General features: G+C 29.4%; 1 protein-coding gene across 3 annotated transcripts in view; it reads right to left on the reverse strand.

Annotated features, from left to right (window-relative positions):
* LOC107437956 (semaphorin-5A) overlaps nucleotides 1-26,652 on the reverse strand; it is a 322,074-nt gene that overhangs the window by 95,312 nt on the left and 200,110 nt on the right. The window contains exon 3 of one of the 3 annotated variants that reach the window (XM_071185935.2): nucleotides 18,153-18,353. The gene's annotated coding sequence lies outside the window, so the exon portion shown is untranslated. Of the gene's footprint in view, nucleotides 1-7,629; nucleotides 7,983-18,152; nucleotides 18,354-26,652 lie in introns of those variants that run through there. The other 2 variants (XM_016050106.5, XM_043039560.3) reach the window with 2 other exon arrangements.

The raw sequence follows: 26,652 nt of genomic DNA on the forward strand, positions 1-26,652 counted from the left end.
GCAAAATTATAAATAAAAAATTAAATTTAAAAAAATAAACAGCATTTGCCGCTACTAAATTAGCGATGCAACATACAAAAATTTGGTATTTAACCTATATTGCTGAACGCAGAATATTCATTTCGGACAAAATTTAGTTCATTTACATGTCTTTCTCCCCCCCCCCTTCCTGGGAAGGGTTCATTCGATTAACAAAACAATAATTAAGATAAACAAATTTGTGAAGGGTCCGATTAAAAGATAAATCATTTTGTGAAGGGTCCGTTAACGGACTCAAATTTCTTCTAAACAAACCCCTGGCTACATTTTATTTTATAACCGTCGTTGAACTGACAACACTATTTTGAGTTTACGACTACCATTATTCAACTCCATAGCCTTCTAATTTTAAAACCAAATCCAGAAAAACAAAGGATCTCATGGAACTTTCGATGGAGCTAACCCGCATTTGTGTTACCATTTTAGGTCCCATGAAAACCTCTCACGACCAGCCCAACGAATAGAAAATTCAAACCCATGATCCGCTTCAGTATCTTCAGAGGTTTAATTTGCTTTGGGAACATGGAGGACTTTGTGACCCCGACGGATTTAACGTGCGTCAGTCAGCATTTACTACACGGGGAGACTCCGACCGAACTCCCGTTCTCAGGAACGTGAATGCAGCGTTCTACCAACCAGTCCATCCCGGTCTAGTTTGTCTTCTATAACTATTATATCAAATATAAAAAAAAAAGTAAAGATAGTTTCTTTTCTAAGAATCGCTTGCATGATTCTAATATAAATATTCTTTCAAATGCAAAATGCCACAAATGCACCAAAAGCATTCACCATAACGACGCAAAATTTACTCAATATAGAGTTTACTCAATATCCGATTCGAATAAACACTCGTTTAAGAGAACAACAGCAGAATAGATGTGATTTACAGACTTTCAAGTAAACAACTGTCAACTTAAGTCTGCAAATTGCACTCAATTTACGACGGCAAGAAAATTGAGGACAGCAGAATTCCAGAAAGAAATAAAAACATTCCATTTATCATCAGTTGGAAGAAATTTTTTTCTTCTCTTTGTACAATAACCAATTTCTACATAAGGCATTCTTAATAAGCATGACAATAAGTATGATAATCAATATTCACCAACCAAAAATGACGCAGAAAGGTTAAAACTATAATATATCACAAACCGTGTCATTTTTTTTAAGAGGAGCTCGTGTGATACGTTAAGACTCTAGTAAAATGCCATCTTTGTGAAAATAAAATATGCAAATGATTGAGAAATCCAATGATTTACGCTCTCGAGAGAGAAAAAAATCAAAGAGGACGAAGACGACACATTTTATTAGAAGGGGAAAAAACATGTGTCACGAATTTTCATACATAATTAATTTGAAGAAGCTCAAAATAAAAATAAAAATTTTACGTACTAATTTTGAAAACTAACTATGAATACTGAGTGAGTCGTGACGGCTCATCGGATATTGAGTCCGCCTTTCAATGAAGTAAACCGGGTTCGAATTCCAGCGTTGGGTGGTTGATACGAATTCCGCTTTCGGCTTGCACCGCGACCACAGTACTGACGTAAAATATCCTCAGTAGTAGATCATGGGTTAATGGTAGACGGATCACTATCAGCCTGGCGGTGCCGCTTTGGCGTCAGGCTAACAGTGGGAGGTTCTCGTGGTCTTCCTCACCATGCAACGCAGATGCGGGCTAGTTCCATCAAGAAGTCCTCCACAAAGGCAAATTTCTTCCAATACTTGATCCAGGAGTTCCCTTGTCTTCTGGATTGGGGTTCAAAATTACAAAGGCTACCAGGGGTCTGTCCAGACATTTTGTGAAAGGTCCGTTTTTCGTGAAATTGTGAAAAAATTACTCACATTCTTTCAACCAGGGTCCGCTTTTATGAATTTGTGCAAATAGGGTCCGTAATTGCAAAAAAAAAAAAACTTTTTCAATGAGTTTTTAAATTGTAAAGACATACAAGATTATGCTCAACACTGTACAATTATAATGAAAAAAATTAATTTTTAAAAAATAAACAACTATTGCTGCTTCTAAATTAGAGATGCAACATACAAATATTTGGTATTTAGCCTATACTGCTGAACGCAGAATATTCATTTCGGACGAATAATGGAAGAATCGTCTGCCGAAGACAAAACTTAATTCGTTTACATCCATCTTTCTTGTTTTCTGCCCTGGGAAGGGTTTATTCGATTAACAAAATAATAATGAAGATAAACAAATTTGTGAAGGGTCCGATTAAAAGAAAAATCATTTTGTGAAGGGTCCGGTTTTGAGTTAAAATATTTTGTGAAGGGTCCGTTTTTATGAAAAGATATTTTGTGAAGGGTCCGTTAACGGACCCAAATTTCTTCTAAACAGACCCCTGGCTACGGAGTTGAACATTAGTAGTCGTGAACCCAAAAAATTGGGTCGGCTGCTCAACGACATTTATATTATATTATGAATACTGAGTGAGCCGTGATGGCTATGGGGATACAGCGTTCGCCTTCTAATGAGGTAAAACGGGTTCGAATCCCAACGATGGCTGGTTGACACGAAATCCGCATCCGGCTTGCACCGACCACAGTACTGGTGTAAAATATCCTCAGTAGTAGACGGATTATAGGTTAGAGTTCCCGTGCCGTCAGTCTAACCGTAAGAGGTTTTCGTGGATTTCCTCTCCATGTAACGCAAATGCGGGTTAGTTCCATCAAAAAGTCCTCCACGAAGGCAAATTTCTCCCGATGCATCATCTAGAAGTTCCTTTGTCTTCTGGATTGAGTTCAAAATTACAAGGATACGGAATTGAACATTGGTAGGCGTAAATTGTAAATTTGTTCGGTGGTTCAACGACGGTTATAAAACATGTATTTTGAAATCAGTCCATTACGTTTCAAACGTGTATACGCTCGTTTCCGCATATACGCTTCAGGGGTCTGTTTAGAAGAAATTTGGGTCCGTCCTTCACAAAATATCTTTTCATAAAAACGGACCCTTCACAAAATATCTTTTCATAAAAACGGACCCTTCACAAAATATCTTTTCATAAAAACGGACCCTTCACAAAATATCTTTTCATAAAAACGGACCCTTCACAAAATATTTTAACTTATAAACGGACCCTTCACAAAATGATTTTTCTGTTAATCGGACCCTTCACAAATTTGTTTATCTTCATTATTATTTTGTTAATCGAATAAACCCTTCCCAGGGCAGAAAACAACAAAGATGGATGTAAGCGAACTAAATTTTGTCTTCGGCAGACGATTCTTCCGTTATTCGTTCGAAATGAATATTCTGCGTTCAGCAGTATAGGCTAAATACCAAATATTTGTATGTTGCATCTCTAGTTTAGAAGCAGAAATTGTTGTTTATTTTTTAAAATTTAATTTTTTTAATTACAATTTTACAGTGTTGAGCACAATCTTGTATGTCCATAAAATTTAAAAACTCCTTGAAAAAAATTTTTATTGCTATAACGGACCCTATTTGCACAAATTCATAAAAGCGGACCCTGGTTGAAAGAATGTGAGTAATTTTTTTCACAATTTCACGAAAAACGGACCTTTCACAAAATGTCTGGACAGACCCCTGCGCTTTTTGAGTTACATTCCGATCATCAAACGCGCATTTTGAGCTTTCATTTTCTTAAACGCGCTTTTTGAGTTAAGATCAAAATAAAACCTCCACAGTTCCATGAGCAAAATTACTGCTGCGTTCTAGAATAACTATTTAAATCTAATTCCACAAAATTTTAATTAAACATCATAACAAAGCCTATGGTCTAAAACGCAGGACCTGCTTTCCTGCTTACAATGTTACTTAGTTTGTTTTTTTTTCTCATCATAATATTCAGACAAGTTTAACACCGTTTTTTATGCGTGAATTGATAATCTTACGCTAACCTCCATACCCGTATTTTATGTTTCAAAACACTCATGCAAGGGCAAAGTTTAAAAAACGACCATAAAAAAACTCTTAATGTTTTTGAACTCTTTCAAAGTTTACGATTATATCATTTGCATACTGGATAAAATTTTCTGGCATAAGTTCTTATACATACCTGCGCATTTTTAGAATTCTAGATAAAATATTCTTATAATATTAAGCGTAGAAAACAAGCAATTTATTCGAATCGCAATTTAAAATTTTGTTACATGCGACATTTTGGTATGCATTTAGATCAATTCGAATCTAAAATAACTGATCACTTAATTGAAAGATAAAACATAATTAAACGATTCGCAATCTGAGGCAAAACAGAAAAGGGGGGGAACAAAGGAGGGGGAGACAACATGAGCAACATCTCAATAACGGGGACAAAGATAATATACCTGGGTGACCAGGTAAGCCGGCGCCAATTCCAAAAATAAAAAGAAAAATATCCAGATCGAGAACACTAAACATATAAAGGTGGGGATCAAAAATTTTCTTCCTTTTTTTTTGTCAACTCGAGGCCATATTAAAAGAATTCTTCAAAGAAGAAAAAAATTGCCACACAAAATATGCTGCAACAATAGGAATTAAGGAAGAAAAACAACTTAATAACGCTCTGAATGTTATGATAAAAAGAAGAAACGCTCATATCATATCATCAACGATCATATCTGTGTAAAATCTTAGTTCTTATTAGAAAATTAAATGTATTCTTAGAGTCAATTACATACTTCATGTTATTCCAATTCAAATAGTAAACCAGATATTTGAAGGGGGAAAAAAACTTGCTTATGAAAATTTAGAAGCAGCATTTCCTTTAAGTGGCGCCAGAGATTTAACCTTCGTAAAAACATCATTCTACAGTTTGTAAAAACCATACAGTTCGAGTAAATCAAATCGGTCGAATAGTTCCTGAGAAATCAAATTTTAAATATACGACTTTCTTAAAATTTTCGCTCAAATGTATTTCGCCATGCAAAATTACATACTTTAAAATGACGTAAACACTTTTATACCTTATCAAAATTTGTTTCGAATATCATTAAATAAATTACAAAATAATAAATATTCACTAAAAAATTTTTTTTCATGAATATTCATCTTTGGATTGGATATCTGGGATTCATCATCCGATTACAAAATTTTATAACTGTGTGCAAAACTTTTTCAATTTGCAAAAAAGTTCGAGATACTGCGAAATATGCAAAAAGTAAAATTTACATTTTTGAGTCCAAGCTTTGAATCCCTCTCCTGACAAATCTATGGGGACCATATTTCTCAGATTGCGGCAACAGATTTACAGATCCCGGATTGTAGACTGATATTTTGGGGTTCAGAAATCAGAATCCGTCGGAAAAAAAAAGGTATGTTTATTCAGAGAGGACGTTTTTGTACGAAAGTACGTACGTCACAACTTAAAATATCGTCAGCTCTAACTAATTAGCATATTTGAGGTCATCCACTCGAACCATTAAGATTGAGTCCTAGAATCCAATCGTTAGATCAAAAGTTATTTAGGGTAGTGCAAGTGTTTTCTTCTTTGGGGGGGGGGGGCACTGCACACTCGAAGAATACATATAACATTCTCGTCGAACAAATCTCGCTGTTTCCTGGAATTTTTCCAGAATCTAAAATAGTTTAAAAAATATATACATATTTAGATACATTTTTTGCAGAAACAAACTCATTTGACTCATTCATCAAACTCATTCCGAAATTTGAGCAACAAGTGCATGCAAGAAGCATATATCCCTAACACATTATCAATATTTTAATTTAAAAAATAATAATATTGAATTGCGAACAATGCTGTATAAAAACTTAAATTATTTTTTTTCCCTTCTAATTTTGAGGATAAGACTCGGGATGTATAATTTTAAATCACGTGAATACAAATCGAGATGTGTAATTTTAAATCACGTGAATATTCGACCACGATATGATTTAAAAATCCAGTAAATGCAATTTTTAATCGTGTTTACATAGGTACGAAAATGCGCAAAAAACGAATTATTTTTCGGAAATTCGAAAAATTGTGAAATTTTCTAAGAAAATACGGAATTTGTTTTTTTTTTTTTCTAATTAAATTTTTAAAAGAGCAAAATTCTACCAAAATGATGAAAAAAAATCATCCTTGAATTTAACCACACACAAGCCAGAATTAATATAAATCGCTAAACCTGAACGATATTTAATAATCTAGGCAAGCTGATCAAACGGTGCTATAAACTTCGTCTGACAAAAAAAATAGAAGTTTAAGGAAGCATTTATGTCGTGCGACTTGCTTCTATCTAAAAATGAGTAATACGTTCTGAAACCGACAATACTTCTTCAAAATATAGCTTAATACACTTCATTTAACCTTCATTGCTCTGCATAACCACCATGTCTAACAATTAAACTCTAAGACAGTAAGTGCAAAAGTTTAAAATAGAACGTTAGATTTTATGACTGCAAGCTTTGAAGATATAATTGTACAGGATAATAATGTTGGAGAATACGATTTTTACAATTAATACAAAAACACGTAATTTAAAGTTTATAAGGAAGCGAAAAATTAGTTACGTTCAAGTTTAAACAAAAACAATCAATTTCCCCCAAAACAACATTTTCAAATATTTAATAAACTTAATAAAAAAAAAATTATAAAATCTATCAAGTGTCAGAACAAATTAAATTTTCAAAAACAATATAGAACGATGGTATTTAGAATTAGAAACTAAAAAGTTATTGCTAGCAATAAATGTATAAGGTATAAGATTTTTTTTATTTCGGAAAAGCATTTCGAAAATTCAAAAAGTTAAGAAAAAAGACGCCTATTTAAATTAAATTTGCATTAAGTATAAATTTTAAATACCTTTAGATAAGTGGTGAACCCGAACTTTAGATAACAAATTTAAGAACGAAAATAGCTGTGGCAAATACAAACTCAAAACATCAAATTTTAATTTCATTCATAAGCTCGCAATTCGTATCTTGAAAGAACAATTTTGAAAACTGACTACCAGAATAAATAAATACCCCAACAATGTACAAATAATAAGCTATTTCGTGTTTCCAACTATTATGGAACAATTTAAAAATTTTAATTTATACATTTATAAATTCCAAAATACTTTAATCACAGTTCTCGTCTGAAACAAAATTAAATTTTATTTCTAATTCTTTATTCCGATATTAATAAATATAGAGACGTATTAATTCGCTCAACTCGGCGAATGAAATTGATGCATTTAAAAACGATTTGGGAAATATCAGTAGCATATAGTTACTAATTATAAAATGGTTGATATGTTTTTTTCTCGAATTGAAAGTTAACTTCGACAATAATTCTTTATTCTGATGTTAAGATAGTTGCGTAAAAACTAGTTCTTTAGTATATATGAAATTGATGTATTATAGAACAATTTTGGAAAGTTTAATAGTATATAATTACATTTTGAGATTAGCAAACATACGAATATTCATTACCGTCAAATAGATAAGGAAGTAAAAAGAAAATCGTTCAGTTTACAACAAATTCCGTTCTAAATATTTTACAGACATTAATCTGTGTTTATTTTCACGTTCTACGCACACATGCGTAAGTTAAAGAAAATAAAGAACTTACTAAGCTAACTTCTTGCTTAAAATAATAATAAAACAATTGAGAAGAATAAGTTTTCCTTGTAATTTTAACTTACCTGACCACAAATATAAAGTTTATTCCAAAAGCTAAGAAAATTCCACCAAGATTCAGGTTCTCACTAACACTGTTCACTGCTTACGTACTGTATTTATTGTCTTCCCAAAAAACAGTCAAATTCATAGAATTATTCCGAAACAAAAACATGAATTCTAGTTCTTGAGAAACAACACGCTGCCATTTTAAGAAACATACCACTAACTCCGATTAACTTCTCACCCGGTCAAGTTTTGAGCCGGCAATAACAACTTTACAAAAAAGTTCTATTCTCACCTAAACATTGCGCCAAATCTCGCCAAAATGCTGCAACTCAGCTGATCCACTTCTGTACTATCCATCCCTGAATCTTCCCAGATTTGGCGATATTGTTTCGTGTTTGGAAAGAAACAAAGCCTCAGGTGTTATTTTTTTTTTTTTAATGAACTGGCTCAGGTAATTTTCCAAGGACGTTTAAAAGGAAAGAAAGGGCAAACTTTGTGGACAAGGTCGCTTTTCCTTAGAAGGGGTGTACAAGAAATGTCTAGACTTATGGCCCCTTCAATGTAATTTACTGCCAATTATATATTGTTTGCTGTTTTAATCCCTTAAAATCGTTTATTTTATTTATTATTTTTTTTTTTGAAAATCGGTAATGAAATGAAGTATATCATTTCATTATTTTTCGATCGTTATTTATTTTCTTTGTCATGATTAATAAAATATATTTAGATGAATGAATATATTAATTTTTAAATTTTAGACAATGTAATACATTAATTTCTAAATTTATTTTAGCTATATTTGATATACAATAAAATTTTTTTAGCTTTATTCAATATTTTATTTTTATTCCATTTATTGAGTTTTATTCTTTTATTTTATTTTATTTGATAATTTATTTTTTTTTCATTTATTTATTTTTTTGTAATGATAGCTTGAAATAAAGCGTAAATTACGAAAACGTGACAAGAAAACTAAAACTATTGATAAACCATGCAGATTCGGACCTTTTTAAGGCAGTGTCTCACCAATTTCAGTTGTCAGATTAAGAAATGCGGTTTATTCCATGAAAAGCAAAGGAATCGTTTTACAAACGATTTTTAAATTTTAACGAGATTTTTAAATTTTAGATAATTTAATGTATTAATTTTTAAATTTATTTCAGCTTTATTTAATATACTAATTTTAATTTTTTCTCTAGTTTTATATAATATATTATTTTTATTCAATTTTTTGAGTTTTATTATTTTCGTTACTTTCATTTTATTTGATAATTTATTTTTATTTATGTTTTTTGTTACGATAGTTTTTATAACAAGCAGACGAAATTTTTCTTCAAAAAATAAATAAATAAATAATTAAGGAAATATTATATACCTAGAGAGTTGATCTGTGCGATATTTTTGTGAATGTTGATAAAATGTATTTTGATAACTATAAAAAGAAAAAAAATTTAAGTAATATTAATTAGTCAAATTAAAAAATTCTTTGAAATATAGATGTTTCCCGGCATTAAAAGCACGATTGAAGAAAAATTGTAATGCCTCACAAACTATTTTTCATAAGCTTTCGCTTAGTTAAAAAAAAATAATAATAAATAACTTAATAAAATTCCGAAAAATTGTTCGTTATATAAAATAAAACAAATGAAATGAAATAATGAAATAAAATAAATAGATTTAAAAAAATAAAAGCTTTTGCGATTATTGAATGAATTTTTTTTTCTCTCTCTTTTTATTTCAATGAAATTTTATTTTTATAAATTATACAAATTTTTTATAGCTAATTTTCGCTATGTCTATTTTTTTTTTACTATTTCATTTATTTAATTTTGCTTAATTATTTAATTTTATATTTATTTATTTGCATTTTTATTTTTTTATTTAAGTTAATTCAAGTTTTATTATTTTTAAATATTTATTTTCATTTATGTATTTAATTTCAATTTTTTAATACTCCTTAAATTTCGCGGGCCACTTTTTTCAGAAAAGTTTTGCTACGTTCCTTAGATATGCTAGGTATACTCAATTAATTCACTTATTTATTTAATTTTGTGGTGGTTTCTTAGATTCCTTTGATACACCCTACTAGTTCACCTCTTTATTCTTGAGGCGTTTTATAGAGACACGTGAAAGATATTATTAATTCACATACTTAATTAATTAATTTATTTAATATTAGATTTGCTACAAACGTTCTATTAATTCACTTATCTATTTATTCTGTTGCATCTTTCAGATTCGTTATAGATACACTCAATTAATACACTTATTTATTATTTTATTTATTTATGGCGTTTTTAGTATCACAAGGTACAACCTATTTCTAATCTTTCCCTTATTTATTCATATTTGTAACGTTTTGTAGTCACTTAGTTTATTCACTAATAATTAGAGCCCGGATTTTGATGACCTAAAAAATCTCAACTAATGCCCTTAAAAAGTGCAAAAAATGCCCTTAAAAATGCAAAAATTGCGCAAAAAATGCCTTAAATAAAGTAAAAATATTGAATTAAAAAATGTTTTGCTCTTTAAAATTATTATGAGTCATTTAAAAGATATAAAGCAATGCAATACTTGTTCTACGCTCATTATAGTTTGAAAAATATGTTTTATATCCTAAAATAACAAAAAAAAGGAAAATATATTGACACCAAAATATTTTTATTTTGTATAGAAACTTTAATGGATATAACAACTTCCATCTCATAATATTACTAAATATCAGAATTACATTGGATTATTAAATGTTTTTTGATAATTTGAAATGTAAACGTGCGTCTCTTGTCTGAAAGTAAATTTTCATTCCTGCAAAAGCTTCTTTCAACGTCTACTGATGTTAAGGTGCGTACTTGAAAAAGGCGGTCTTACTTACTGACAATTCTTCAATTTGAAAAGATGTTGCTTCACCTGTTAATATCCTATAGATTTTCTTTATTACGCACCAAAATTTCAAGAAAAATGCCCTATAAATCTAAAAAAAATGCTCTAAAAGACAAAAAATGTTCAAAAATGCAAAAAAATGCAGATGTCATCAAAATCCGGGCCTTACTAATAATTAACCCAGAAAGCAAACCTTACGGCAACCGTGTGTCGGAATTTTCTTTCTATTGTCGCGAAAATGTTTGTACTAAAAACCTTTTTTCAATAAAGCAAAAACATTTCAGTTTAAAACCTTTCGTTGTAAAAGGATTTAGGTTTTTATGTAGAAGGTTGTTTTCCTAGGTTTTGGATTGGTGTAATGTGCGTAGTAGTTATGCGCGTAATTACATATAAATTAGAAAGGGAGTATTTCGTAAGCCTAGCTTAAATATTTATAAAAATATGGATATTTTAAAAAAAAAAACTATTTTTTTTGTCTTACGTTTCTTTTCCTTACTATAACTTTAAAATTATTCAATAAAATAAAACAAATTTTTAGAGCAATTCAAAATTAATTTAAAAAATTTGGCTTTAAAATTTGAGAAAATTTCGTTTAAAACTGCTCAAGATATGAGTAATTGAAGTAATTCTTTTATACTACGCATGCGTGGGAAAATTTTTAAAAAAATTCCTATTTTAGTAGTGAATCGTATTTGGCAACTAAAGAAAAAAGTCCAATTTGAATTTCTTAATTATTTAATTATCGTTTCTTTTCCTTACTATAACTTTAAAATTATTCAATAAAATTAAACAAATTTTTAGAGCAATTTAAAATTAATTAAAAAAATTTTGCTTTAAAATTTGAGAAAAATTCGTTTAAAACTGCTCAAGATATGAGTAATTGAAGTAATTCTTTTATACTACGCATGCGTGGGAAAAATTTTAAAAAAAAATTCCTATTTCAGTAGTGAATCGTATTTGGCAACTAAAAAAAAAATTCCAATTTTCAAGTTGCTTTCGTACTTTTTAAAAGAAAGCTCAACATGAAAAGTTTTCTACAAATATTATTTTGTATCATGAGACAGAATTTCATAACAAATTATTCACAGATCTCATTTTAAGGTTAAAAGGTTTACACGTAAACTGCATAAGAAACCTTTTTAGGTTTACATTAAAAGATTTTTGCTGAGTTAAAATAAACCTTATTTTGCTATCTGATTACATTAGTACACGCTTATACCACGACGAAATGTAATTTTTTAGTGTAACAAAGGTAATTTCAGAAGCATTTACTGAAGTATTTTAACCTTAAACCTTAAAAAAACCTTTTTTTTTCTTTTTTGAACGAGACAAAGATGACTGAAATGTAAAATAGCTTTGAGAGAAAAACTCGTGAGCGTAACGGACAAAGGTGGGTAGAGGTTCTCCTTTCTTATATTAAATAAACACCTAGAGCAGCGTAGACTGCAGCAAAATAAATAAATAAATAAAATTGTTTTTCAATTTAAATTTGAAAATCCCTATGGGTCAATTGTTTTTTCTCTCTCCTACATTTCAACCCTTATAAACAATGTAAGCGAGTCACGCTTGGTATCGTTCGATTGTAGAACAGAACACATAGGTTTTGAAACAATTACTATGTTCGTCATCTCTTACCGAATTTTCCCTATCGTTTCCTTAAAACATAAAGATTTATTTCACTTTAACACTAAACTCCCTTTTTCAAGACACAACAACGAGGAAAAAGTCTATAAAACTTCAGAATTTCCTAAAATAGAAACAACAACATGGCGTCGACAGCCATTTCTTTAACTTAAAAAAACGCAGACGATTTATTTATTTGTCTTCGGCCATTTTCACATAAAATATTGGTATAGAACTTCCTCACATTTTTATATATTTTTTTTGGAATATTTCTAGTTTATAATATTAGTTATTTACATCAGTTTCATATTCACGCATCATCGATATTTGGAAATTCAGTTATTTTTTTGTAATGTTATGTTATTTTGTTTCATTAAAAAGTCGTTTTATAGTTTGTATTTTGCAGGTAATATACTTCGAACGAATATTTAGATGCTTGAATAAACAACGCTGCTGTATAATTTCTTTTTATAAAATGATTATTTGTTTTTTATTTACATACTTTTGTCCTATTTCAAAAGAAGAAAAAAGTTAAAACATATTAATGCCTGTTATTCGAACCACTTTCAAGCTTCGTTAATATATTTATAAGAATATAAGATATGAAGATATAAGAATATAAGAATAATATAGATGTATTATGGCTAATTATATTTTCTTATATACAATTAACTGAAACTTTTGTCTCCACCAGCTTTGAATAGAATCATGTTTTAAGTGTTACATTCAATCTATAGGTTTCCGATTTTAATAAAATTTTGGTAAATATCGCCAAGCATAAACCATAAATTTCATAAGTATCCTGTTTATTTCTCTACTGCGCTGAATGACCTTTTACAGCTTTTTTTGGCAATGGGTTGGGACCGTTTAGCAAAAGCATTTATCTATTACCGTTGAATCTTAAGCCAGAACATTCACTGCACTTTTACAGATTTTGCAAAAATTTTCCAGAAAGAAAACGATTTTCTTACCACCTATCATAAAGCACAGATAATTTTTTTTCCTTTCTGACTTATTTTAAATAATTTTTTTTTATTTAATTTTTTTAAATTATTTATTTTGTTTTTCGTTATTTTCCTTAGTTATACTTGCCAACTTTAAAGAATTGTTTTCCCAGTGAAAGTGAGATGCCAACTAAAGAGACACTGCAAGCAGACACTCAATTCGCCTTTGGTCAGCACTAGCAAACGCGTGTTAATTCCTAGTCCTAGTGTTTAGATTTTACTGTGCACCTGGGCCGCGAAGCGGCCCCTATCCCATTCATCTGGAATTTTTGAACAGTTTTGGTTGAGCAATGAGGTAAGCAGGCAATGGAGTTGCTTTTATGAATGTTTCAAGCTCTTTGCTTGAATAACTAAAAAGGAATCAAAAATAAATTGAGCAGCTTGCTCTAAACTGTGTTTGTTTGATTTTGGAGTTGTTCAGAATTGTATCAGCATGAGTAAACGTTATTTTCAGAAAGGTTGATGAAATTATTTGTTTTGATAGTTATGATATGAGGCGTCGGAGGTGAAATGTGCAGCTATTGGTCTGTAGTTTTTATCTTTGATATAATTTTCAAATTTAAAGATTTCATTAAAATTTGCTGTTTTACATTCTATGGCTTTATCGAAAAAATCTGCGTTTAGCTTGTATATATGCTGTGATAGAGTTGGTATTTTGAGGTCTGCATGTATATTGGTATTCCGGATGAACCATCTTGCACAGGTTATTTTTCTAAGGATCTTGTTTTGGCATTGGTTTAATTTCTTCAGTAGATGTTGAGGTATCGTTGTCCAGGCAGGTGAGGCATAGGTAAGTATTGGGCGGATCATTGCTGTATATAGTAGCTTCTTTAGTTTAAGTGACATATTCTGATTATATATTAATGGTTGTATGGCTATTATTGCTGCATTTGCTTTATCTATTGTGCTTTTGATGTGATCATTCCAGGTGAGTTTGCTATTGATTATAAGGCCAAGATAATTTGCTTTTTTAACTATTGGTATTGGTATGTTGAACATTTTTGGTTGAAGTTGTGGAAGTATTTTAATTCTTCTTTTTTGTATAATTAATATTTGTGATTTTCCAGCATTTACTGCAGTTTTCCATTTTAAGCACCAGTCTTCTATTTCGTCTATATGGTCTTGTAGTTTTTGAAGAGCATGATTTGGGTTTCTGGATTTAATAATAATACCGGTATCGTCTGCGTAATAGGCTGTTATGCTGTTATAATCGGCTTTGTTTATAGGAAAATCATAAGTGTATAATATGTATAATATCGGTCCCAGAATGCTACCCTGTGGTACTCCGGCTGTGATGTTTCTCTTTGTGGATTTTTTGTTTTTGATGGTGATTTGAAATGTTCTATTACAAAGATAGCAGGATAGGAGTTTGATTATGCCGGGTGGAAAATTCAGCTGTATGAGTTTATATATTGTACCAGTGTGCCATACTTTATCAAATGCTTTGGATATGTCGATCATCAGGAAGGCTATTGTTTCTTTATTTATGATTGCTCTGCCAGTATAGTCTATTATTCGGAGTAACTGTTTGGTGGTATCTAGTTTTTGTCGGAATCCATACTGTTCGTCGGGGAACGCGTGTTAATTATCAAGCCTTATATAAATATGTTCAAACTATCTACATAAATGTAGCGGTAGTTAAAGACAATTTGAATTAAGTTTGTTAAGACAAGAATCAAGTGTGAATGTCGAAATTTTGCTGCCATATTAAAAATAAAATCTTTTTCAAAATTAGCAAGAGTTGGTAGGTATACAAGAGTCTCTAGACATGAAGGGCTTAACAATGATAAGACATAACAATAACAATGATAAGACACATATTCAGGAGACAGTTTTCGGCGAAAAACATCACGATTTCATGTGGCCATTTATCCATTAAATTTGTTCCATATAGACTAGACACATGCCATCATCATACTTCAAATTAAACCAAACTGTACTTCGGGCGGCGAATGCTCCTGGAATAGAGTGTTCGCTTTCTAATGAGGTGAACCGGGTTCGTATCCCAGTCGATGCGAATTCCGCATCCGGCTTGCACCGTGGTGAAGTGAAATATCCTCAGTGGTAGATGAATCATGGGTTAGAGTCCCCTTGCTGTCAGACTAACCGTGGGAGGTTTTCGCTGTTTTCTTCTCCATGTAACGCAAATGCGGGTTAGCTCCATCAAAAATTCCTCCACGAACACAAATTTCTCCCAATACTTGATTCAGGAGTTCTCTTGTCTCATGGATTATGTTCAAAACTACATGGCTACGTAGTTGAACATTAATAGTCGTAAACCCAAAGATTGGGTCGGCTGTTCAACGACGGTTATAAAAAAATGAACCTTAATACTTTACGCAAGATTTAAATCCAGTATACTCTCGATATTTCGAACTTCCATAGCACGAAAACCTTGTTTTGTCAAAAAAATATTTTTCCCCTGGGCATTACATATCCCCCTATTGTTAATTGGAATTACTATGTGAAAAAGTTTCTTTTCAGAACCTTGTTATGTCGAATTTGTTTTTCGAAATAGAAATTGAATTTTTTCGGAAAAATCCTAAAGTAAGTTTATTGTAAACCAATTCTTTTCTATTTAATGAATAATTATTTTTGTCTTGCTCTTAAAAATAAAATTATCATTGTAGTATCTAGACTTATAACCAACTAACATAACATACACATTTATAAGTAGTTATTCTTATGTTTCGCGATTCTACTATTTACAGTAATATTTTAGAATATATTTTTCTAATTTTTAGAACATATTTAGCTCTTATCTTATTATCTCGAAAACTCGCTATCTCGAAAATTTTTGTAGCGTTTCTTTCCTTTTGTAGATATCGAGAGTATTTCCATAATTTGAAAATAGTATTATGGTATTTTCATAATTTGAAAATACCATAATTGGACGAAATACAGCTCAAGAATTGCTAAATCGTCAAAAAAAAGAGATTTTTTTTTCTTTTGAGAATATTTACCCACGAAAATGTTAATCTAGTACAAATAAGTTCATAATAAGATACAAATAAGTTATAAGTAAGCCACAAATAAGTTAATCTAGTAAAGTAAGGAAAAATGTGAGTAAGTAAATCACTTCCAGTTTGCGCAGAAGTGATAGATGAGTTAGGAATTCGTCAAAAATCAAGGTAATCACGATTCAACAAAATTCACGTCTTTTCCTCATGAAATGATTGTCAAAAATAACAAAATGCAGTTTAAAATTTATTGAATGCTCAAAAGCAAAAATTTTTTTTATCAGAATGTTCACCCACATAAATGTTTCTGACAAGTAATTAAAGAATTTCCAGCATGCATGAAATATAATATACGATACGAGTTAGGACAACGCTTCCTATAACAGAAAGCCTCCAAACGTTTTTTTTTTTTTTTTTTTTTTTTTTTTTAGGTAGTTTGATCAGACCACTATGAAGGTAAACCAGTTTACGAAAAAGTCATTTAATAAAAAATCTAGTTAAAAATATGAAAGTGGTAGTAAATATATGTCTAAAAATTTGTTTAATTTTTGAATATCATTACTTGTTACCCACTATCGATTCAATTCTCTAATACCGAAGACAAAATTCTAAATGGTCCAATCAAGATATTTTGATGGTTTATGTTGGTTTCATGTTGGCCCAAATCTATTTGATGGTAACCAACATCCAACAATTGCCATCATGTTGTAATGGATTTTGAGGCCAACTTCCATCATTTTATGTTGGAAGATGATATTTTACGATATGATGATCAACCAATATGTTATGTTGGAAATTTTTGGGTCAATAATTTCCATCATTTTATGATGTAAAATGATGTTTTACGATCTTTCAAATCTTACAAATCTTTCAGTTACTTTTGAAATAAAATTTGGGTTAAAGCGCACAACTGGTTCACTTTTTAAAAAGTCTGCGCAGACTACTTATAAAATGTCGTGTGGTGGCTTTTTGATAGAGGAGATGATGGTTAGGAAACTGATTCGTCAAATATCTAAAAAAATCGCGTGATTTCGCGATGAAATAATTGTCAAAAATAATGCCCGGCGAGTCAAAGATTGCTATTCTTTTTAAATAAAATATGAGTTTTGATGATAATATGTTTGCCCACAGAAATGTTGATGTAATAAATGTTTTCTGATTGATATAGGCAAGAAACATATTCAGATTTGAGACTTCTTGTTTGCCTCACGAAACAAGTTAGGAGCGAAATGAATGGTTACTTAGTTTAATGAATTCTTGATATCTTCTTATCTTAAATATCTTGATATCTTCTTTCCTGTCGGGTAAAAGATTGCGATTTTTTTTAAAAAAAATATGAGTTTTTGATGATAATATGTTTACCCACAGAAATGTTAATGTAATAAATGTTTTCTGATTGATATAGGCAAGAAACATATCCAGATTTGAGACTTCTTGTTTTCCTCACGAAACAAATTAGGAACGAAATGAATAGTTACTTAGTTCAATGGATTCTTGATATCTTCTTATCTTAAATATCTTGATATCTTCTTTCCTGTCGGGTAAAAGATTGCGATTTTTTTTTAAAAAAATATGAGTTTTTGATGATAATATGTTTACCCACAGAAATGTTAATGTAATAAATGTTATCTGATTGATACAGGCGAAGAAACATATCCAGATTTGAGACTTCTTGTTTGCCTCACGAAGCAAATTATGAGCGAAATGAATGATTACTTAGTTCAATGAATTCTTGATATCTTCTTATCTTAAATATCTTGATATCTTCTTTCTTGTCGCCTTAAATCCATCTCAATATAAAACAGTTTACCAACTTATACTGATCGTCAAATATCTAAGAAGTCATGTTTCGACAAAAATCACGCGATTTACTGACGAAATGGTTGCCAAAAGTATTGAAAAAAACAGCTCAAGTTTTTCTGAAAATTAAAAAGAAGAAAAAAAAATGCTTTTATCCTAGAATGATTATACCCACATAAATGCTAATCTAATAAGTGTTATCTGGCAAGAAGGCATATCAAGAACTTGTTTCCCTCATGGAACAAATACAGAGCAAAACACGCGGTTACTTACCTGAAAGAATACCTGTGATATCTTCTTCTTTCCCGTCCCCTCAAATCAAGTGATCCATCACAACATACGATGGTATACCTGTCAGAATAATCAAGCCAGTGACAGCAACCGTTAGTTTATTCTCAAGGTTGTGGTGTCTCCACTTCTTTAAAGATGGTAGAAAAAGATATATTTTCCTTCGAATACCCCTGCGTCAAGCAACTAAAAAGAATATAACAACAACAGAATAGAATTTTTTAGAAATATGGCAGGTTTTCTTTTGAACAAATGGTAAAAAGAATGCTTGCAAAATGCGAGAGGTTTTTTTTTTATAATGAGTTTACCTTTCAAGAATACGATTGAGATGCTATACAGAGATTCAGAAAAAGGTTTTATTAAGATAGTTGAAAAAGAGAATTGCAAATGGCGCAGAGTGTTGTGGCTTGTAGCTTACTCTGTAGCACATAAGAGGTTATGAAGAGATTATAAGGTGCGTGTCAAACGGATAAAGCGGTATTTAAGGATAGATTGATTAACCGGAAATTTACGTTCCGGACCTGACATTGACAAATCTATCGGTATTTAAACATCATGATTTCTTTATATGTTTTGAAAGAGATTATTATAATTCAGCGGGGAAGTATAATTTATATTACATAAAGTATTCTATTCCAAAATTTTTTCCTCGAAATGCCATTCCCGCAATAGAATTCTTTTTGTGTTTGTTATTTAAAATACAGTCCCTGGTCAAATTATTAGACGCACTATAAGATTCTATGTAAAATCTTAATTATCAGGTGATACTATACAATATTATTGTTTTTAGGTGACTGAAACCGGTTTGCACTTGTTTACATTCGAGTATCAATGGGTCAAATTAGACGATATATAATATAAATTTAACGATAGGATAAATTAGACGATATATAATATACATTTGACGATAGGATAAATTAGACGATATATAATATAAATTTAACGATAGGATAAATTAGACGATATATAATATAAATTTGACGATAGGATAAATTAGACGATATATAATATACATTTGACGATAGGATAAATTAGACGATATATAATATACATTTGACGATAGGATAAATTAGACGATATATAATATACATTTGACGATAGGATAAATTAGACGATATATAATATACATTTGACGATAGGATAAATTAGACGATATATAATATACATTTGACGATAGGATAAATTAGACGATATATAATATACATTTGACGATAGGATAAATTAGACGATATATAATATAAATTTGACGATAGGATAAACTAGACGATATATTATATAAATATAGAATATTTTTCATATCAGGTATTATATTAGTACATGACAATAGTTAGATCAAATTATTAGACGCACTGTAGTTTTTAATAATGACATGTTTTGCACGAGTTTATAGGCAATACTTTTATATTTAAACATACATGTGATGGGGTTTTTATTCAGGAGATTTTTTTATATACTTCCTATTTGTATTTATTTTTAACGTATTGCTTTACAATGTTAACCGATTGATAAAGGAGCGTAAACTAATGCAAACCGGTTTCAGCAACGTAAAAACAATAAAGCTGTATAGTATCACCTGATAATTATAATTTTACATAGATTCTTACAGTGCGTCTAATAATATAGCACTGGCACGGGACTGTATATAGTAGCAGCAATCGCAACGTTCAAAAAGGAATTAAACGGTAAAGAGACAATTTATATTTTAAGTTTTATATACTTCCGGACAGGAAATATTTTTCAGTCTTCACTTTTTATAAACAAAATGCATCACAAACGGCGGTATTAATCTAAATATATATGTCACATAAGTATTAAAATTGTTTACTACATCACTTAAGCATAATAAAAATAATTTAAGTGGCGTAGGCAGACCTCAAAAACATTTTTTTAACAAAAACTTTAAAAAAAAAAAAATACTAACTTCATTTTATTTCTAATAGAATTTTCCCACGGTCAATTATTTAGTTAATGGAATGTTTACGAACTAGTCGTAGATAATTTGTCGTATTTTTAGTTGAAGAACATATACTTTTTATTAATGAATTCATTTTCGATCTTAAGATTTTAAAAGATTAAACGTCTACTGCTTTAATCATATATTTAGATGTTGTGTGAAAGTTGTGCAGCAAGTTAAGCCTACTAAATTTAAAATGTTATAAATTTTAATGATTTTAATTAGCCATTGCAAGCTTTGCGAGTGTTAAGGTTAAAAACATGAAAGCGTCTTGCTTCTGATGTCAAATTAATGACAATGGGTAGTTACATCTTAATTTCCCCAAACAACAGACAATTTTTAATTTTATATACATAAAAGAAATTCTTAGAGAAATTTGACGGTAGCTATTTTTACGTTCACGTACGTTCCAAACTATGTTTAGTTAAAAATTAGTGAAGTCGCACGTACGAAATGTTCCTATCTATGTTTTAATTAAAAATTAGTAAAGTACATTACAAAAAAAAAAACACGCATCCAGTTTTGGGTAATCTTTCAAAGCCACATAAAAGGATAAAATTGTTTCCAAACTATGTTCCTATATATGTTTTAGTTAAAAATTAGTGAAGTCGCACGTACGAAATGTTCCTATCTATGTTTTAATTAAAAATTAGTAAAGTACATTACAAAAAAAAAAACACGCATCCAGTTTTGGGTAATCTTTCAAAGCCACATAAAAGGATAAAATTGTTTCCAAACTATGTTCCTATATATGTTTTAGTTAAAAATTAGTGAAGTCGCACGTACGAAATGTTCCTATCTATGTTTTAATTAAAAATTAGTAAAGTACATTACAAAAAAAAAAAACACGCATCCAGTTTTGGGTAATCTTTCAAAGCCACATAAAAGGATAAAATTGTTTCCAAACTATGTTCCTATATATGTTTTAGTTAAAAATTAGTGAAGTCGCACGTACGAAATGTTCCTATCTATGTTTTAATTAAAAATTAGTAAAGTACATTACAAAAAAAAAAAACACGCATCCAGTTTTGGGTAATCTTTCAAAGCCACATAAAAGGATAAAATTGTTTCCAAACTATGTTCCTATATATGTTTTAGTTAAAAATTAGTGAAGTCGCACGTACGAAATGTTCCTATCTATGTTTTAATTAAAAATTAGTAAAGTACATTACAAAAAAAAAAAAAACACGCATCCAGTTTTGGGTAATCTTTCAAAGCCACATAAAAGGATAAAATTGTTTCCAAACTATGTTCCTATATATGTTTTAGTTAAAAATTAGTGAAGTCGCACGTACGAAATGTTCCTATCTATGTTTTAATTAAAAATTAGTAAAGTACATTACAAAAAAAAAAAAAACACGCATCCAGTTTTGGGTAATCTTTCAAAGCCACATAAAAGGATAAAATTGTTTCCAAACTATGTTCCTATATATGTTTTAGTTAAAAATTAGTGAAGTCGCACGTACGAAATGTTCCTATCTATGTTTTAATTAAAAATTAGTAAAGTACATTACAAAAAAAAAAAAAACACGCATCCAGTTTTGGGTAATCTTTCAAAGCCACATAAAAGGATAAAATTGTTTCCAAACTATGTTCCTATATATGTTTTAGTTAAAAATTAGTGAAGTCGCACGTACGAAATGTTCCTATCTATGTTTTAATTAAAAATTAGTAAAGTACATTACAAAAAAAAAAAAAACACGCATCCAGTTTTGGGTAATCTTTCAAAGCCACATAAAAGGATAAAATTGTTTCCAAACTATGTTCCTATATATGTTTTAGTTAAAAATTAGTGAAGTCGCACGTACGAAATGTTCCTATCTATGTTTTAATTAAAAATTAGTAAAGTACATTACAAAAAAAAAAAAAACACGCATCCAGTTTTGGGTAATCTTTCAAAGCCACATAAAAGGATAAAATTGTTTCCAAACTATGTTCCTATATATGTTTTAGTTAAAAATTAGTGAAGTCGCACGTACGAAATGTTCCTATCTATGTTTTAATTAAAAATTAGTAAAGTACATTACAAAAAAAAAAAAAACACGCATCCAGTTTTGGGTAATCTTTCAAAGCCACATAAAAGGATAAAATTGTTTCCAAACTATGTTCCTATATATGTTTTAGTTAAAAATTAGTGAAGTCGCACGTACGAAATGTTCCTATCTATGTTTTAATTAAAAATTAGTAAAGTACATTACAAAAAAAAAAAAAACACGCATCCAGTTTTGGGTAATCTTTCAAAGCCACATAAAAGGATAAAATTGTTTCCAAACTATGTTCCTATATATGTTTTAGTTAAAAATTAGTGAAGTCGCACGTACGAAATGTTCCTATCTATGTTTTAATTAAAAATTAGTAAAGTACATTACAAAAAAAAAAAAAACACGCATCCAGTTTTGGGTAATCTTTCAAAGCCACATAAAAGGATAAAATTGTTTCCAAACTATGTTCCTATATATGTTTTAGTTAAAAATTAGTGAAGTCGCACGTACGAAATGTTCCTATCTATGTTTTAATTAAAAATTAGTAAAGTACATTACAAAAAAAAAAAAAACACGCATCCAGTTTTGGGTAATCTTTCAAAGCCACATAAAAGGATAAAATTGTTTCCAAACTATGTTCCTATATATGTTTTAGTTAAAAATTAGTGAAGTCGCACGTACGAAATGTTCCTATCTATGTTTTAATTAAAAATTAGTAAAGTACATTACAAAAAAAAAAAAAACACGCATCCAGTTTTGGGTAATCTTTCAAAGCCACATAAAAGGATAAAATTGTTTCCAAACTATGTTCCTATATATGTTTTAGTTAAAAATTAGTGAAGTCGCACGTACGAAATGTTCCTATCTATGTTTTAATTAAAAATTAGTAAAGTACATTACAAAAAAAAAAAAAACACGCATCCAGTTTTGGGTAATCTTTCAAAGCCACATAAAAGGATAAAATTGTTTCCAAACTATGTTCCTATATATGTTTTAGTTAAAAATTAGTGAAGTCGCACGTACGAAATGTTCCTATCTATGTTTTAATTAAAAATTAGTAAAGTACATTACAAAAAAAAAAAAAACACGCATCCAGTTTTGGGTAATCTTTCAAAGCCACATAAAAGGATAAAATTGTTTCCAAACTATGTTCCTATATATGTTTTAGTTAAAAATTAGTGAAGTCGCACGTACGAAATGTTCCTATCTATGTTTTAATTAAAAATTAGTAAAGTACATTACAAAAAAAAAAAAAACACGCATCCAGTTTTGGGTAATCTTTCAAAGCCACATAAAAGGATAAAATTGTTTCCAAACTATGTTCCTATATATGTTTTAGTTAAAAATTAGTGAAGTCGCACGTACGAAATGTTCCTATCTATGTTTTAATTAAAAATTAGTAAAGTACATTACAAAAAAAAAAAAAACACGCATCCAGTTTTGGGTAATCTTTCAAAGCCACATAAAAGGATAAAATTGTTTCCAAACTATGTTCCTATATATGTTTTAGTTAAAAATTAGTGAAGTCGCACGTACGAAATGTTCCTATCTATGTTTTAATTAAAAATTAGTAAAGTACATTACAAAAAAAAAAAAAAACACGCATCCAGTTTTGGGTAATCTTTCAAAGCCACATAAAAGGATAAAATTGTTTCCAAACTATGTTCCTATATATGTTTTAGTTAAAAATTAGTGAAGTCGCACGTACGAAATGTTCCTATCTATGTTTTAATTAAAAATTAGTAAAGTACATTACAAAAAAAAAAAAAACACGCATCCAGTTTTGGGTAATCTTTCAAAGCCACATAAAAGGATAAAATTGTTTCCAAACTATGTTCCTATATATGTTTTAGTTAAAAATTAGTGAAGTCGCACGTACGAAATGTTCCTATCTATGTTTTAATTAAAAATTAGTAAAGTACATTACAAAAAAAAAAAAAACACGCATCCAGTTTTGGGTAATCTTTCAAAGCCACATAAAAGGATAAAATTGTTTCCAAACTATGTTCCTATATATGTTTTAGTTAAAAATTAGTGAAGTCGCACGTACGAAATGTTCCTATCTATGTTTTAATTAAAAATTAGTAAAGTACATTACAAAAAAAAAAAAAACACGCATCCAGTTTTGGGTAATCTTTCAAAGCCACATAAAAGGATAAAATTGTTTCCAAACTATGTTCCTATATATGTTTTAGTTAAAAATTAGTGAAGTCGCACGTACGAAATGTTCCTATCTATGTTTTAATTAAAAATTAGTAAAGTACATTACAAAAAAAAAAAAAACACGCATCCAGTTTTGGGTAATCTTTCAAAGCCACATAAAAGGATAAAATTGTTTCCAAACTATGTTCCTATATATGTTTTAGTTAAAAATTAGTGAAGTCGCACGTACGAAATGTTCCTATCTATGTTTTAATTAAAAATTAGTAAAGTACATTACAAAAAAAAAAAAAACACGCATCCAGTTTTGGGTAATCTTTCAAAGCCACATAAAAGGATAAAATTGTTTCCAAACTATGTTCCTATATATGTTTTAGTTAAAAATTAGTGAAGTCGCACGTACGAAATGTTCCTATCTATGTTTTAATTAAAAATTAGTAAAGTACATTACAAAAAAAAAAAAAACACGCATCCAGTTTTGGGTAATCTTTCAAAGCCACATAAAAGGATAAAATTGTTTCCAAACTATGTTCCTATATATGTTTTAGTTAAAAATTAGTGAAGTCGCACGTACGAAATGTTCCTATCTATGTTTTAATTAAAAATTAGTAAAGTACATTACAAAAAAAAAAAAAACACGCATCCAGTTTTGGGTAATCTTTCAAAGCCACATAAAAGGATAAAATTGTTTCCAAACTATGTTCCTATATATGTTTTAGTTAAAAATTAGTGAAGTCGCACGTACGAAATGTTCCTATCTATGTTTTAATTAAAAATTAGTAAAGTACATTACAAAAAAAAAAAAAACACGCATCCAGTTTTGGGTAATCTTTCAAAGCCACATAAAAGGATAAAATTGTTTCCAAACTATGTTCCTATATATGTTTTAGTTAAAAATTAGTGAAGTCGCACGTACGAAATGTTCCTATCTATGTTTTAATTAAAAATTAGTAAAGTACATTACAAAAAAAAAAAAAACACGCATCCAGTTTTGGGTAATCTTTCAAAGCCACATAAAAGGATAAAATTGTTTCCAAACTATGTTCCTATATATGTTTTAGTTAAAAATTAGTGAAGTCGCACGTACGAAATGTTCCTATCTATGTTTTAATTAAAAATTAGTAAAGTACATTACAAAAAAAAAAAAAACACGCATCCAGTTTTGGGTAATCTTTCAAAGCCACATAAAAGGATAAAATTGTTTCCAAACTATGTTCCTATATATGTTTTAGTTAAAAATTAGTGAAGTCGCACGTACGAAATGTTCCTATCTATGTTTTAATTAAAAATTAGTAAAGTACATTACAAAAAAAAAAAAAACACGCATCCAGTTTTGGGTAATCTTTCAAAGCCACATAAAAGGATAAAATTGTTTCCAAACTATGTTCCTATATATGTTTTAGTTAAAAATTAGTGAAGTCGCACGTACGAAATGTTCCTATCTATGTTTTAATTAAAAATTAGTAAAGTACATTACAAAAAAAAAAAAAACACGCATCCAGTTTTGGGTAATCTTTCAAAGCCACATAAAAGGATAAAATTGTTTCCAAACTATGTTCCTATATATGTTTTAGTTAAAAATTAGTGAAGTCGCACGTACGAAATGTTCCTATCTATGTTTTAATTAAAAATTAGTAAAGTACATTACAAAAAAAAAAAAAACACGCATCCAGTTTTGGGTAATCTTTCAAAGCCACATAAAAGGATAAAATTGTTTCCAAACTATGTTCCTATATATGTTTTAGTTAAAAATTAGTGAAGTCGCACGTACGAAATGTTCCTATCTATGTTTTAATTAAAAATTAGTAAAGTACATTACAAAAAAAAAAAAAACACGCATCCAGTTTTGGGTAATCTTTCAAAGCCACATAAAAGGATAAAATTGTTTCCAAACTATGTTCCTATATATGTTTTAGTTAAAAATTAGTGAAGTCGCACGTACGAAATGTTCCTATCTATGTTTTAATTAAAAATTAGTAAAGTACATTACAAAAAAAAAAAAAACACGCATCCAGTTTTGGGTAATCTTTCAAAGCCACATAAAAGGATAAAATTGTTTCCAAACTATGTTCCTATATATGTTTTAGTTAAAAATTAGTGAAGTCGCACGTACGAAATGTTCCTATCTATGTTTTAATTAAAAATTAGTAAAGTACATTACAAAAAAAAAAAAACACGCATCCAGTTTTGGGTAATCTTTCAAAGCCACATAAAAGGATAAAATTGTTTCCAAACTATGTTCCTATATATGTTTTAGTTAAAAATTAGTGAAGTCGCACGTACGAAATGTTCCTATCTATGTTTTAATTAAAAATTAGTAAAGTACATTACAAAAAAAAAAAAAACACGCATCCAGTTTTGGGTAATCTTTCAAAGCCACATAAAAGGA

Source organism: Parasteatoda tepidariorum, chromosome 5, assembly GCF_982258835.1.
Source record: "Parasteatoda tepidariorum strain Cologne lab strain chromosome 5, Ptep-v5.0, whole genome shotgun sequence".
NCBI lineage: Eukaryota > Metazoa > Arthropoda > Arachnida > Araneae > Theridiidae > Parasteatoda > Parasteatoda tepidariorum.